Source organism: Sciurus carolinensis, chromosome X (genome assembly GCF_902686445.1).
Source record: "Sciurus carolinensis chromosome X, mSciCar1.2, whole genome shotgun sequence".
Taxonomy (NCBI): domain Eukaryota; kingdom Metazoa; phylum Chordata; class Mammalia; order Rodentia; family Sciuridae; genus Sciurus; species Sciurus carolinensis.
Window position 1 is genome coordinate 60,351,731 of NC_062232.1, and position 14,313 is coordinate 60,366,043.

The following is a 14,313-nucleotide window of genomic DNA, read 5'->3' on the forward strand; positions in this document are numbered from 1 at the left end:
GAATTTCCAGATGTGCTTGGAATTAATGGCAGCATTATCAGTATCATGGTATGGACACTACAACTCTAAAGAGATGACTTTGAAAGAAACCCATTTGAAATTACACTTCCTGCTATGTTTGTGGAGAAAAGAAACCTCAGCACTCAAGTGTTACATGCTTCATATTCCTTCCTCTCAAGAGGTTGATGAGACTTAGTGCTTCATGCACAGGATTTGTGGATTAGTGGGCAAGTTAAATGATGTGCCTTTCAGTTCGGCCAGTGTTTAAAGGAAAATATTTGGGCTTTTTTTGATATATGAATTCATAATGTGGTGAGAGGGAAAACACAAAAACATATCCAAAAAGCAATGGTTGGTTCTTGTATTTTAAAGGCTAGGAAATTTCGCATAATGCCAGTGGGAAGGGTGACAATGCTTGAGCTGATCAGATAGTACACCAAGAAATCATGGAGACTGCCTTAAGCTATTACAATTGCTTATAATTTTAACAGCTGTCTCTATATTTGTCACAGGGACATGATATGAGACAATGAGGACAAACATACATTGTTAGTTTTTCAAAAATTTAACACTAATCCCTACATTGCCCACAAATTGCCGTAAGATACTTATCATAATTCACTTAGGAAACATTGAGAATATCTTAACACTAACTAACCTTCTGATAGTTTTAGTTAAAAGGGAAGAAATTTAATAACTCTTATAACAATGCATATGACCTTAATTGCAGTTTCTGCATGACTGGTTATGCTGTTTATATTTAAAAGCATGAAATAATAGCAAAGATTATATAATGTTTGTCAGTGAATAAGTAGATTACCATTTTTATATTTTTTATTTTTAACAGACTGCATTTTGATTTATTGTACACAAATGGGGTACATCACTTTGTTTCTATGTTTGTGCATGATGTAGATTCATACCATTTGTGTAATCATACATGTACATTGGGTAATGATGTCTGTCTCATTCCACCATTTTTCATACTAGATTACCATATGTGATCATTTCTATAAAAATATTAAGCATGAGACTTTTTTGGTGGTACTGGGGATTGAACCCATGGCTTTGCACATGCTAGATATGTAATTCTATCACTGAGATGTATCTCCAGCCCCAGCATCAGACTTAAGTTTGAAAATTGAACTCCTCTATTATAAAATTGTTTCTGTGAGAAAATCAGTTTCTCCTTCCATCTTTTTTGCGTAATTTCTATAAATACAATTTACAAAAAGATAAGATTACACCTTATAATTTGAAATTCCACCCCCCTTTTAAATTAGTAAGAAGAATGGTTGTCATATTTATATTTTTGAGATAATACTGTGCCTTAAAGTATGTTTCAAATGACTATGTCATTACAAGTTAAAGTATGCTGCTATTCTCTAAAGCTTTGAGATGTTAAGAAACTTTCTAAGTCCAAAATTTACTACTTATAAAGTTTTTCAATACTTGATCTTTTACTACTTAAACAAAATTTTGTCTTAGGAAGAGAAAATTAATTTTTTATTTATTTGGGTAATCCTTTGTCCAAGATGTACAGAATGAATAAAGTATGAAACACTTGGTTTCACAGAAACTTAATTTCAAATTTGGTACTAAGGAGAAAGAAGGAGTGTAGTGAATTTCTAGAAGCCATTAGCAAAGACTAGCAAATTTTCTGATTATCTGAAGTTGGGGTTAGGGTGATGGATTTCTGTGACTTGAGAACTTACTTTGAAGTGAGTCTAGCATTCTTTGTGGATGCCCTCCTATAGCAGGGCAAGAAGAACAAGAGTTGAAAGGTGACTATATCTGAATACTATAGATTGACTGGAAATGTATAGGAGACAAGTAATTAACAAGGTTGTAAAGATTACAGATCAAGAATACAGAGGTTTTTAAATGAGAGATATAGAAGTTGGAGTTTTGAGTGGAGGGGTGAGACAAGGTGGATCTTAAAACTTATAAAAATAATAAAACTTATATATAGCAGATATTAAACAGTTGTTGAACATAAGAATATAGGCAAAAGCCTGGTGGCATATATACATCTCTTTTTACTAATTCATTATATATCTTAGGTTATATAGATATTTTAAAAACATACCTATATATAATTAAAAATATATAATAGAAAGTTATCACCCATTGAATCTAAATATGTGAGGGACTTTTCAAAGATTGTTGTTCAATTCTTACAACAACCCCTCAGGTGAGTACCATAATTTCTCCAACTTTCTAGATGCAAAAAGAAAAAAAAAAGATTTTGAAGATGTTAAATAACTTGATAAAGAATATACAGCTAATAAATGATAGTACCAGGAGTTTTGATTTGGGAAATCAGAGTTGAGTACTCACGTCTTTGACTTATATACTATTAACATATGTATTACTATAATAGAATATTTCATGGAAAATATTTACATTTTTAAGGAGATTTTTCCCTTTTATTAAACAAACCATACAATTAGAATGTTGTGACACTTGGGGTTTCTTTCACATTGTTCAACATTCTAAATTTTCACCTAAAGTTATACAAACCGTAATTTTCAATTTACAGTTACATTTTTTAAACACCATTTTTCAAAAACACTCAATTCCTCACATTCTTCTTTCTAAATTCTTATTTAGGCAAATTCTGGGGCCTAGTATGAATACATATATGAGGTTACAGATGGCCTAGGCCATAAGTATACACATCTGTGTAAAACAAAAACCTGAAAAAACTAGAGTGAAATATTAGAGTACGTTATCTTTAGGGAATCTGATTATGAATAATTATTATTTTCTATTTATATATTTCTAATTTTCCAGAAGTTCTTTGGCAAGCATATTATTTTCCATAAAATAGGAAATATTTTAAAAAGTATGAGTTGTCAATTATGTAATTAAAAGAAAGTTAATTGCTTTAGAATGAAAACTATGAGGGATGGATAAAAAAACAATAAAGCATAATAGTTAGTAGTCATTATATAAAAAGGAATTGTAGCTTCTAAAACATTAATGGAATGTTTATAAAAGTTTATTATATACTAAATTATGAGTAAGCCTCATATATGAAAGCAGTAATTATGCATATGGCATTGTATATTCAAAAGTAGAATTACCAAGAACATAAATAGTAGAAAATGGGACACATACTAACCAATATAAGATAACTTTTAAAAATACTATGATAAATATAATGCAAACAAATTTGAAAATATCATTGACATGGATGGTTTTCTGTTTGAATTACCAAAATGAAGCAAGAATGGAAAAAAATTGATTATATAAGAAATTAGGAAAATTACTAAATACATTTTCACCAAAGGCAATCATACCTGATAAATTATTTAAAACTTTCAATGAGCACATAATTTCCATTTTTCACATTGCTCCTAAAATCCAGAAACAGGTAAACCAATTCATTTTGCAATGTGATTTTGTCCTTATTGAAACATATTAAAATAAATGTCATTTATCAAAATATAGTAAAAACGTTAGTAAAATATTTGCAAACATAATTCAGCAGTGTACTAAAATCCTAATAGTGTCATAATTAATCAGTAACTATATAACATAATTTAAGTGTAATTTCAGTGTAATCTCAGGAACATAAGCAAAGCTCAACATAAATTTTATTCAACTACAAATAAACCTAACAAAATCAATTCTTCCTTCTCTGCAAACTAAAATAGAAACTAAGTTCAAGAAATAAATTCAAACATTTGTCATCTGTGAGGGATGGGCTAATAAAGCAAATAGAATAGTCTGGCTGTCTTAACTGGCAGTTATCAAATAGTTAATGAGGTAAAAAAGCACATATAACACATCTTTTAGCCAGGTGTGGTGGCACATGTTAGTAATTTCAGAGACTTGGTACACTGAGGCAGGAGAATTGCAAGTTTCAGGTCAGCCTCAGGAACTAAACAATTTAGCAAGACCCAGTCTCAAAATAAAAAATAAAAAAGGTGGCTCGGGATGTATTTCAATGGTGGTTAAATCCCCAGTACAAAAAAAGTACATATTTCTCATTTGAGAGATGGAAATGTAGTTCAATGATAGAGAACTTGTCTAGCATGTGTAAGGCTCTGGGTTCCATCAATAGCACCATGAAAATAAGATCAAAAAGCGGCTATAGGAGCTGGGCCTGTAGCTCAGTGGCAGAGCGCTTGCCTAGCAGGTGTGAGGCACTGGGTTCAAACCTCAGCACCACATAAAAATAAACAAATAAAGGCATGATGTCCATCTACTACAAAAAAAAATTAAAAAGCCAATAGATGTCATTTGATGATCACCAGTTGATCAAGAATATAATATAATCATGGATTTGACTATTCAGAACTTGAAGCTGACCACAGTGGCACACACCTGCAATGCCAGCGACTTGGGAGGCTGAGGCAGGAGGATCGTGAGTTCAAAGACAGCCTCAGCAACAGCGAGGCACTAAGCAACTCATTGAGACCCTGTCTTTAAATAAAATACAAAATAGGACGGGGGATGTGGCTCAGTGGTTCAGTGCCACTGATTTCAATCCCCAGTACCAGCCGTCCCAAAAAAAGAACTTGAAGGTTGGGAGTATAGCTCAGGGGTAGACTGCTTGTCTATCATGCATGAAGCTCTGGGTTCAATCCCTAGTAACACACACACACTTACACACACACACACGCACACACAGTCTAAAAGTCCTTGAAAATTTGACCTTTAGTGTGTCTACAGTCACTTGCAACATATAGATGCTTGACACATGGAAAGTGTTAGATTATATTTTGCAAGAAATATATAGTCTCTCCTAGGTTTGCTGAAGAAGAAATATTTGTTTACAGTCTCTACAGACAGTTTCTATCCAGGTTCAGGTATAAGATAGTTTTGTACATAGACAGGCAAAATTCAGACACAACATTTAAGCATGGGCCAACACTGCATTTTTGGAACATCTGGAAAATTACTTAAACTAAGAACTTTGTTTCCTGGAAAGGTAACTATAAAGACTTTCATAATAAAATTAGTGGGCCACCAAGAAATACAGGTCTTCCTTTTACTCTATTTTTTTTAAAGTCTTCTAGATACTCAAGACACACGAAGTGTTTGAGGGAAAGGAATTTAGCCTATGTTTTTCTTTGGAAAATCAAACTTACTTGAAACAAGTATTACTGAGCTTCTTTCTATGTCATCTGCAAGCCACAGCAATGAATCACTAGTTCCTGATACGTAGTGTGGCTATACTTGGAGTTTTGACATATATCTAAAGATGCCACAGACACAGATTCCTTCCAACCACAGACCAAAGGATGGTGTCCAAGTCCTCACTGGGATGGAAAACACACATACAAACCATAGGAAAAGCACATCAGAATAATAATAATAAGTTTTAAACCAATTTAAAAGAAAGGAGAGGGAGAAGGAGAGTTTGGGAAGAAAACAGCTTTAGTTTTATCTTTTTTTTTTTTTACAAAAAAAAAGAGGAAGAGAAATCCATCTCAACTGATGCAGAAGTCCAAGATCTCTGAAAATTTGCAGAAAGAGGCAAACAAATCTCATGCCAAAATTGATAATCCTCCAGCAAAGGAAGCTTTTTGTTTGCTGATGACATGATCCCACATCTAGACTCGAAAGACCAAAATAAATAAATAAATAAAAAACCTACCAAAGACTTCTAGAACTGATAAATAAAAGAAGAAATAAAATACTTTGAATTACTCTAACTAAAGAGGTGAATGATCTCTACAATGAACCTACAGAACAGCAAAGAAAGAACTTGAAGACCTTAGAAGATGGGAAAGACCTTCCATGTTCTTGAATAGGATGAATTTATATTGTTAAAATGGCCATATTGCCAAGGTATTCTACAGAGTCAATGTAATCAAAATATCAGTCACATTCTTCACAACTAGAACAAACAGTCCTAAAATTCATCTGGAAGAGTATGAGACTCAGAATAGTCAAAAAATTCATCAACAATAAGAGTGATGCTAGAAGCATCAAAATATTGAGCTTCAAATTATACTATACAGCTATACTAACGAAAACAGCATGGTAGTGTCATCAAAATAGAAATAAAGACTAATGGAACAGAATAGAAGACAGAGACAATCCCACATAATTACAGTCATTCAATATGTGACAAAGGTGCAAAAATATATGTTAGAGAAGATAGGCATTTTAACAAGTGATGCTGGGTAAACTGGATATTCATACGAACAAAAATGAAACTAGATCCTTATTTCTCATGCTACACAAAAGTCAAATCAAATACTTAGGAATTAGACCAGAAACTTTAACTGCTAGAAGAAAACAAAAGGTCAACACTCCAATATATTGGCACAGGCACTGACTTCCTTAACAAGATCCAGAAATCTCAAAAAATAAACCAACAATCAATAAGTGTGAAAGCATCAAAATAAAAAAAAGTTTCTACACAGCAAGGAAATGCTAAAAAAGCATGAAGAGAGAGACTAAAGAATGGAAGAGAATCTTTTCCAGGTACTCTGCTGACAGTGGATTAATATCCAGAATATATAAAGAACTCAAAAACCTTAATGCCAATAAAATAAATAACCCTCTACACAATCCAAAGTTCCTCCATCCTTCTCTTGCCCCCCCACCCTCCCTATTTATGTATCATCATCCACTTATGAGAGAAAATATTTGACCTTTGGTTTTTTGGGCTTGGTTTTTTTCACTGAACATGGGGAAAGGAAAGATAGTGGACTGAGAGAGACAGTATTATCCTATGTACATGTATGATTGCATGAATGCTGTGAATCTACATTGTGTATAGCCATGGAACTGAAAATGTTGTACTCCATTTGTGTACAATGAATCAAATAAATGTAGTCTGTAAAAATAAAAGTAAAAGTAAAACAACCCAATCAATAAATGGGTAAAAGAACTAAGCAGACATTTCTCAAAAGAAACACAAATGGCCAACAAATATATGAAAAACTATTCATCATCTCTAGTAGTCAGGAAAATGGAAATTAAAACTACTTTGGGATTTCATCTCAGTCCAGTTAGAATGACAATTTTCAAGAATACAAATAATATTATATGCTAGTGACAATGTGGGGGGGGGGAGGTACACTTATACATTGTTGTTGGGACTGCAAATTAGTTCAACACTCCAGAAAGCAGTATGGTTGTTTCTCCAAAATCTAGGAATGGAACCACTGTATGATCTAGCTTTCCCACTCCTGGATATTGAGCCAAAAGAACTATAATCAGCTTACTATACAGATACAGCCACATCAATGTTTCTAGTAGCACAACTCACAATAGCAAAGTTATGGAACCAGCCAAGGTGCCCTTCATTAGATGTGGAATATATCCACAATGGGATTTTACTCTGCCATATAGAAGAATAAAATTATGGCATTTGCTTGTAAATGGATAGAACTAGAGAACGTCATGCTATGTGAAATAAACTAGACTTAGAAAATCAAGGGTTGGATATTTTCCCTCATGCTAGAGCAAAAAGTAAGAGGATGAAAGGTGGTGTTCTTATATCATAACAATAGAAGGAAGATTAGTGGAGTCAAAGTAGATTGATGGGGCTGGAGGAGGGACAGGAAAGGTGTGAAATGCAGAACGAATTTGACAAAATTCCACAAGGTGCATGTATAAATATACCACGGTGAATTCCACCTTTATGTATACAAGTAAATTAGCAATTATAAATAAATAAATGAGTGAAAGTTATACCAGTAGGGAGGAGAAAGAGGAATGGGGGACAAAATGGGGCCCTGGGGACTAAAATGGAGTAAATTAAATTCCATATGTGTATGATGATGTTGAAATGAGTGAAACTATTAAGTACAACTCTAATTCACTAATAAAAGTCAAAAAGTTTAATGTGTAGTTTTAAATATTTTAGCATCATGTCCCCTTTCTTCAAGTCATCACCAGCAAATATTAGCTGAGTGAAGTCATATGACAGATCCTGGAGGTGCATAAAGGAAGATGGAAAACACAAACTTTGAGCAAACTGATATAATTTGGGAAAAGCATTAGATGGTAAGAGAACACATTTCATATATTTATGTGTTATTCTGAGTGTCTACAAGAGATGCCAGAATGGTACTATCATACTAGAAATTACCTCTGTGCTTGAAAACACAAGATCTAAGTATTACCTGGATTCATCAATTGTGTTGACAAATGTAAAATGTTAACACAATTCTTGATAGCAATAGGAAAATAGAAAATATTTGACGAACACTATGTGTCAGACACTGGGTCAAGATGTGTATATTTAACTTTTGAAAAAGTCTATGACATATATAATATTATTATCTCCATCTTATATATAATAAAAGTGAAGTGTAGAGTGATTATATACTTGGACCTATATCATATACCTGGAAGGCTTTGATTTCTAAGAATCTGAACACTTATACTGGATAACAGCGAGCATAAAATTGATTAACTAATATAGCATTTTACCTTTTATAAAGTGCTGTTTCATAAACTCATTTAATACTTACCAACATCATTTGAGATGAGTATTAGTACTGTCCCTGTTTTGCTGATTAGAGAATGGGCTCAGAGAAGTGAAATGAGGTAAACCCAAGACCAGAGAGCCAGAAAAGACTCAGGCTGTTTATCTAACACCAAATTCTACATTATTCCCATGACTCTATACTCTGTGGTTATTAGTTTCCACATTTTGGGTCATCTCAGAATGTAGCACATGACACCTAATCATTCTAAATCTTACTGATACAATCCAGCTGATGCTTTGTTGCTCCCAACTTGACATGAAACTCTGGTCATTGAAGCCTTATAAAGAACATCTCTACTGTGGTGGCAGAGATATATTAAAATGTGTTTGCATGTGCATAAGAAAAAAAGTGAAAGAAACAGACATACTCAGATTCAGAAAGCAAGTCAGAGAAAGAGAATAAAGCAGAGATAGACACAAAGGCAATTTGAAACAAAGAATAAAGAGAAAAGATACTATGGAAGCAATCTTTAGGAATACACATAATGAGATATTTATTTGGGGACATCAAGAATTGTGCAAGATTTATTTTAAAGAAAAATAGTAAACAATGATGAAACTGTTGACAGATTCCAAATTAGTATATTCTCACAGTCTCTATCACCACAGTACAGATGTTCATTTTAAGGTTTTAGTGACCACAGAGTTTAATGTTAAATTGGGAGCAAGAAAGCATCTGATGGATTGCATCATTAAGATTTGGACATGATTAAGGTATAATGTACTGCATTTTGAGAAAACCTAAATTGTGGAAACCAGTAACCACAGACTGTGACATCGTGAAAAGAACATATAATTTGGAGCAGATAATCTGAGTCCTTATTGACTCTCTAACATTGGGTTTACTTTACTTCACTTCTCTGAGTTTTTTTTCCCTATTCAGGAAAAGGGAGATAGCAATAATACAATACGTGTCTCAGGATTTTAGTAAGGATTAAATGAATTTATAAGATAGCCCTTTGTAAAAGGTAAAGTGCTATAAAAATAATGTTCCTTGGAAGGTAAGGTTTGCATTTTAAAAATCCTTAAAAATAACAATTTTGACATTTGACCTTGCAATTGAAGTAACAATTTAGCCTAAAGAAATAATAAAGGACACATACCAATTTATCTACAAAGATGCTTATCATGGTATACTTAATAAGAATAAAATATTGGTGACAATTTAAATAGTATCTTCAATTGTGATCTATATAATCAAGAGAATAAATATGATAGTCATTTAAAATGGCATTGTGTGTAGATTATTATTTATATAGGGAGAAATAGTCACAATACACTGTTAATAGGACAAGTAGATTATACAATATAAACATTATGATTCTAACTTTATTTCCATGAATGCATGGGCAATAAAATAGTGACTTGTACTTTTGCATCTTTTTCCTTCTTTCTTGTTTTGTTGCTTTGTTCCTCTTTTTATGTCTCCTATTTTGCTTCATTGTGTCTGAAAATACTTTCTCATTGAAAGTGAATAAATTTTGTAATTAAAAAGAAAAGTTATTTTAAGTAAAAATGAAAAGGTATTTCTACTAGAGAAAGTAGATTAAAGGAAAACAAGAAGAAACTTTGATGAGAGATCATACTGAAGAAGATACTTGAAAAATACATAATCACTTCTCTCTCTCTCTCTCTCTAAAGCTTAAAAGCTGTTCATTAAAAGTGTTCTGCTCACTAGACTAATCAGAGAGACTTGTCAAAGGAAATCTTCTTTCAAGATGATCCTTTCTACCCTCTTCACTCAAGAACACCTTAATTAATAGCTCATTTCAAGTCTGGAAAGACAACTGCAAAATAGTCTCTTATCAACTTATTGCATAATCTAGAGGAAGTTCTCCAATTTTTTTCCCATTTTTTACAACTACTAGGAGTAAACCTGGATTTGTTGATAAAATTACTTTTGGTTATGGTTAAACAGCATCAGTAAAAGTTTCAGCATTAAGTACATTTAATATGAAGTCCTGCCTCTCCTGTATCTTTATCAAAAGTGAAAACTTGCATTAGCTTTCAGTATTAGACGAATCCTCAAGGATGCTGCATTTTCACATGCTAAGATTTCCATATGCCTTCTCAGCTGTCCTGTCTGCTTCAACATAAAAACACCAAAAGTAGAGGTTCCTTCATAAGGTCCAATGTAAACTCTCAATAGTCTTTAGGGATCTTCATGTTTACATACCAAACACACAAAGGACCACATCCTAGCACCCTGGTGTAGTTTCTTCTATGTTGCTAAATTATGTGCTAAACTTCAAGCCCATGAAAAGTGATTAGAGAAGGAAGAAGCAACAGTGTATTTAGTGAAGGATTTTGTGAAGACTGAAGGAATTTGATGGTTCTACAACTCTGACCTGTCCTGGCAAAATATCAATACAATATTATGGGTAAGGGGTTGTACAGGCATGGTGTCTACTACTACAAATGTGGAAAAGGCTAATAAGTAGGGAAACATGCATGGTAATAGCAATCGTATTAGTCAGGGTTGTCCGTAAAAACAGAGCCAATAAGATATGTGTGAATACATAAGGAAAAATTTATTATGGAGATTTGTTCACACAATTAAAAAGGCTAAGAAATCCCATGATGTGCTCTCTGCAGACTGGAAAACCAGGAAAGCTGGTGGTATAATTCAGCATCAAGGCTGAAGTCCTGAGAACAGGGCAGAGTAAGATCAGTAATTCTAATGTAAGTACCAGAGTCCAAAGACCCCCAAATCAGGATATCCCAGGTCTGAGGGAAGAAGATGGACATCCCAGCTCAAGAAGAGACAGGAGGTTTCAAGATGGCGCACTAGAGGGAGGCTGCATTTCATGTTGCTCCAGGACTCAGGATTCAAAAGAGGAGATAGTGAGAGACTTGGGACTAACTCAAAGCCGCCGGGTGAGTCTCTCCAGTTGGGGAGGCGTCCCGGATGGGGCAGTAGCCCCGGAACGCAGGGAACCTTGTGAAGTAGAGTTGCCCGGCGAGATGCCCCTTCCCCCGCTGGAGTGGTGAACACGGACAACTGGGAACATCGTAGAGCTGGCTGCTCAGCACAGCACTTGGACTCGGAGCAACCACTGGGGCTCCGGGCGGCTGCCTGAGGAGGAGCTGCGTGGCGAGCTGTTTGGACTCAGAGAGACTGCTCCTGAACACGCAGGGGCTGCCCGGAGGAAGAGGAGGAGCGCGGCGGGTCACTTGGACTCGGAGGGACTACACCAGAGCTACAGGCGGTTGCCAGAGGAGCAGCTGCGTGGAAAGCTGTTTGGACTCAGAGCGACTGTTTATGAACACCGGGGGGCTGCCCGGAGGAAAAGGAGGAGAGCGGCGGGTCCCTTGGTCTAGGAGTGACTGCATCAGAGCTCCGGGTGGCTGCTCAGAGGAGGAGGCAAGTGGTGAGTTGATTGGACTCAGAGCAACCTCTCCTGAACACCGGTGGCCTGCCTGGAGGAGGAGCGCGGTGGGTCGCTTGGTCTCCAAGCGACCGCTCCTGAACACCCGGGGGGCTAACCTGAGGAGGAGGAGGAACAGGGCGGGTCACTTGGACTCCGAGTGATTGCCTAGGGCTACTGGCGGTTGGCAGTAGGAGGAGAAGCGAAGTGAGTTGCTTGGACTCCTAGTGACTGTGTCGGAACACCGGGAGGCTGTCCAGAGGAAGAGGTGTGTGGCGGGTCTCTGGGACTCAGAGCTATTGTAACAGGCTCCAGGTGGCGGCTCAGAGGAGGGGCCGCATGGCCAGGCGATTGATTAGGTGCAGAGCAGGGTCCCAGAATCTAGGCGGCTTCTTAATGGAAGAGCCGCACAGAGACACGCTTGGAGCGGAGCGAAGGTTCCAGGACTGCGGGCAGATTCTCTGAGGAGAGGCAGCCTAAGGAGACTCATCGGTGAAGGGTGAGGCTCCCAGGCTCAGGAGGTAGGTCCGGGCCCCTGGGAACGTTGCAGAGGAAGGCAGCCCAGCCCAGGCGGTAGTTGTAGATTGAGGGGAACCTCTAGGAGGGGAACTGACCAGCGAGACATCCCCACCGAGTGAGTCTTCCCCGCCGGGTGAGATTTTCCCACAAGGATGGTAAAACCAGAGACACAGGCACAAACAGGCCTTGCCTCAGTCCGCAGCCTAGTTCCCCTTTGGATGACCATTGGTCAACAAGTGGAGGCACCTCTGCCCACTAGCAGGGAATATACCCCTCCTGAGGGTCACCACCCCTAGAGAGGCAGCTTCCTTGTGGAGCACCACATTATCAACTTCCTCCAAGACTTCAGGCTACTGAAGGATAAGAGGGGATATACTAGCAATCTTCAGGGACATTATAAGTCAATAGAGGAAATCTGCAATATTTTAATGATCCACTGATTCCTGAACAATATGAGAAAACAAGGGAAGAAAATGCCCCAAACAAATCTAGATGTTACATCAATAAAATCCAACGAAAGCATGGCAGAAGAAATGACAGAAAGGGAGTTCAGAATGTACATAATTAAAATGATCAGGGAAGCAAACGATGAGACGAAAGAGCAAATGCAGGCATTGAATGATCGCACCAATCGACAGTTAAAAGAGCAAATACAGGAAGCAAAAGATCATTTCAATAAAGAGTTAGAGATATTGAAAAAAAAACAAACAGAAATCCTTGAAATGAAGAAAACAATAAACCAAATTAAGAACTCCATAGAAAGCATAACCAATAGGATATAAGACCTAGAAGACAGAACCTCAGATATTGAAGAAAAAATATTTAACCTTGAAAACAAAGTTGAACAAACAGAGAAGATGGTAAGAAATCATGAACAGAATCTCCAAGAACTATGGGACATCATGAAAAGGCCAAATTTGAGAATTATTAGGATTGAGGAAGGCTTAGAGAAACAAACCAAAGGAATGAACAATCGATTCAATGAAAGAATATCAGAAAATTTCCAAAATCTGAAGAATGAAATGGAAAATCAAGTTCAAGAGGCTTATAGGACTCCAAATACACAAAATTACAACAGACCCACACCAAGGCACATCATAATGAAAATACCTAACATACAAAATAAAGACAGAATTTTAAAGGCTGTGAGAGAAAAGAACCAAATTACATTCAGGGGGAAACCAATACGAATATCAGCAGATTTTTCAATCCAGACCCTAAAAGCTAGAAGAGCCTGGAACAACATTTTTCAAGCTCTGAAAGAAAATGGATGCCAAACAAGAATCTTCTACCCAGCAAAACTTACCTTCAAATTTGACGATGAAATAAAATCATTCCATGATAAACAAAAGCTAAAAGAATTTACAAAAAGAAAGCCAGCATTACAGAACATTCTCAGCAAAATATTCCATGAGGAAGAGATAAAAAACAAAGAAGCAAATCAGTAAGGGAGGAATTATCCTAAAGGAACTGTCAAATAAAGGAGGAACCAAGTTGTGTCAAAAAATAAATAAATAAATAAAATTTAAAAAATGAACCAAATGACCAGGAATACAAATTATATCTCAATATAACCCTGAATGTTAATGGCCTGAATTCATCAATCAAAAGACATAGACTGGCAGATTGGATTAAAAAGAAAGATCCAACAATATGTTGCCTGCAAGAGTCTCACCTCATAGAAAGAGATACCCATAGACTAAAGGTGAAAAGATGGGGAAAAACATACCATGCACATGGACCCAGCAAAAAAGCTGGAGTATCCATCCTCATTTCTGATAATGTGGACTTCAAGCCAAAGTTAGTCAGACGGGATAAAGAAGGACATTTCATACTGCTTAAGGAAGCATAAATCAGCAAGATATAACAATCATAAATATCTATGCCCCCAAAAGTGGCTCATCCATGTATGTCAAACAAATCCTTCTCAATTTTAGAAACCAAATAGACCATACCACAATA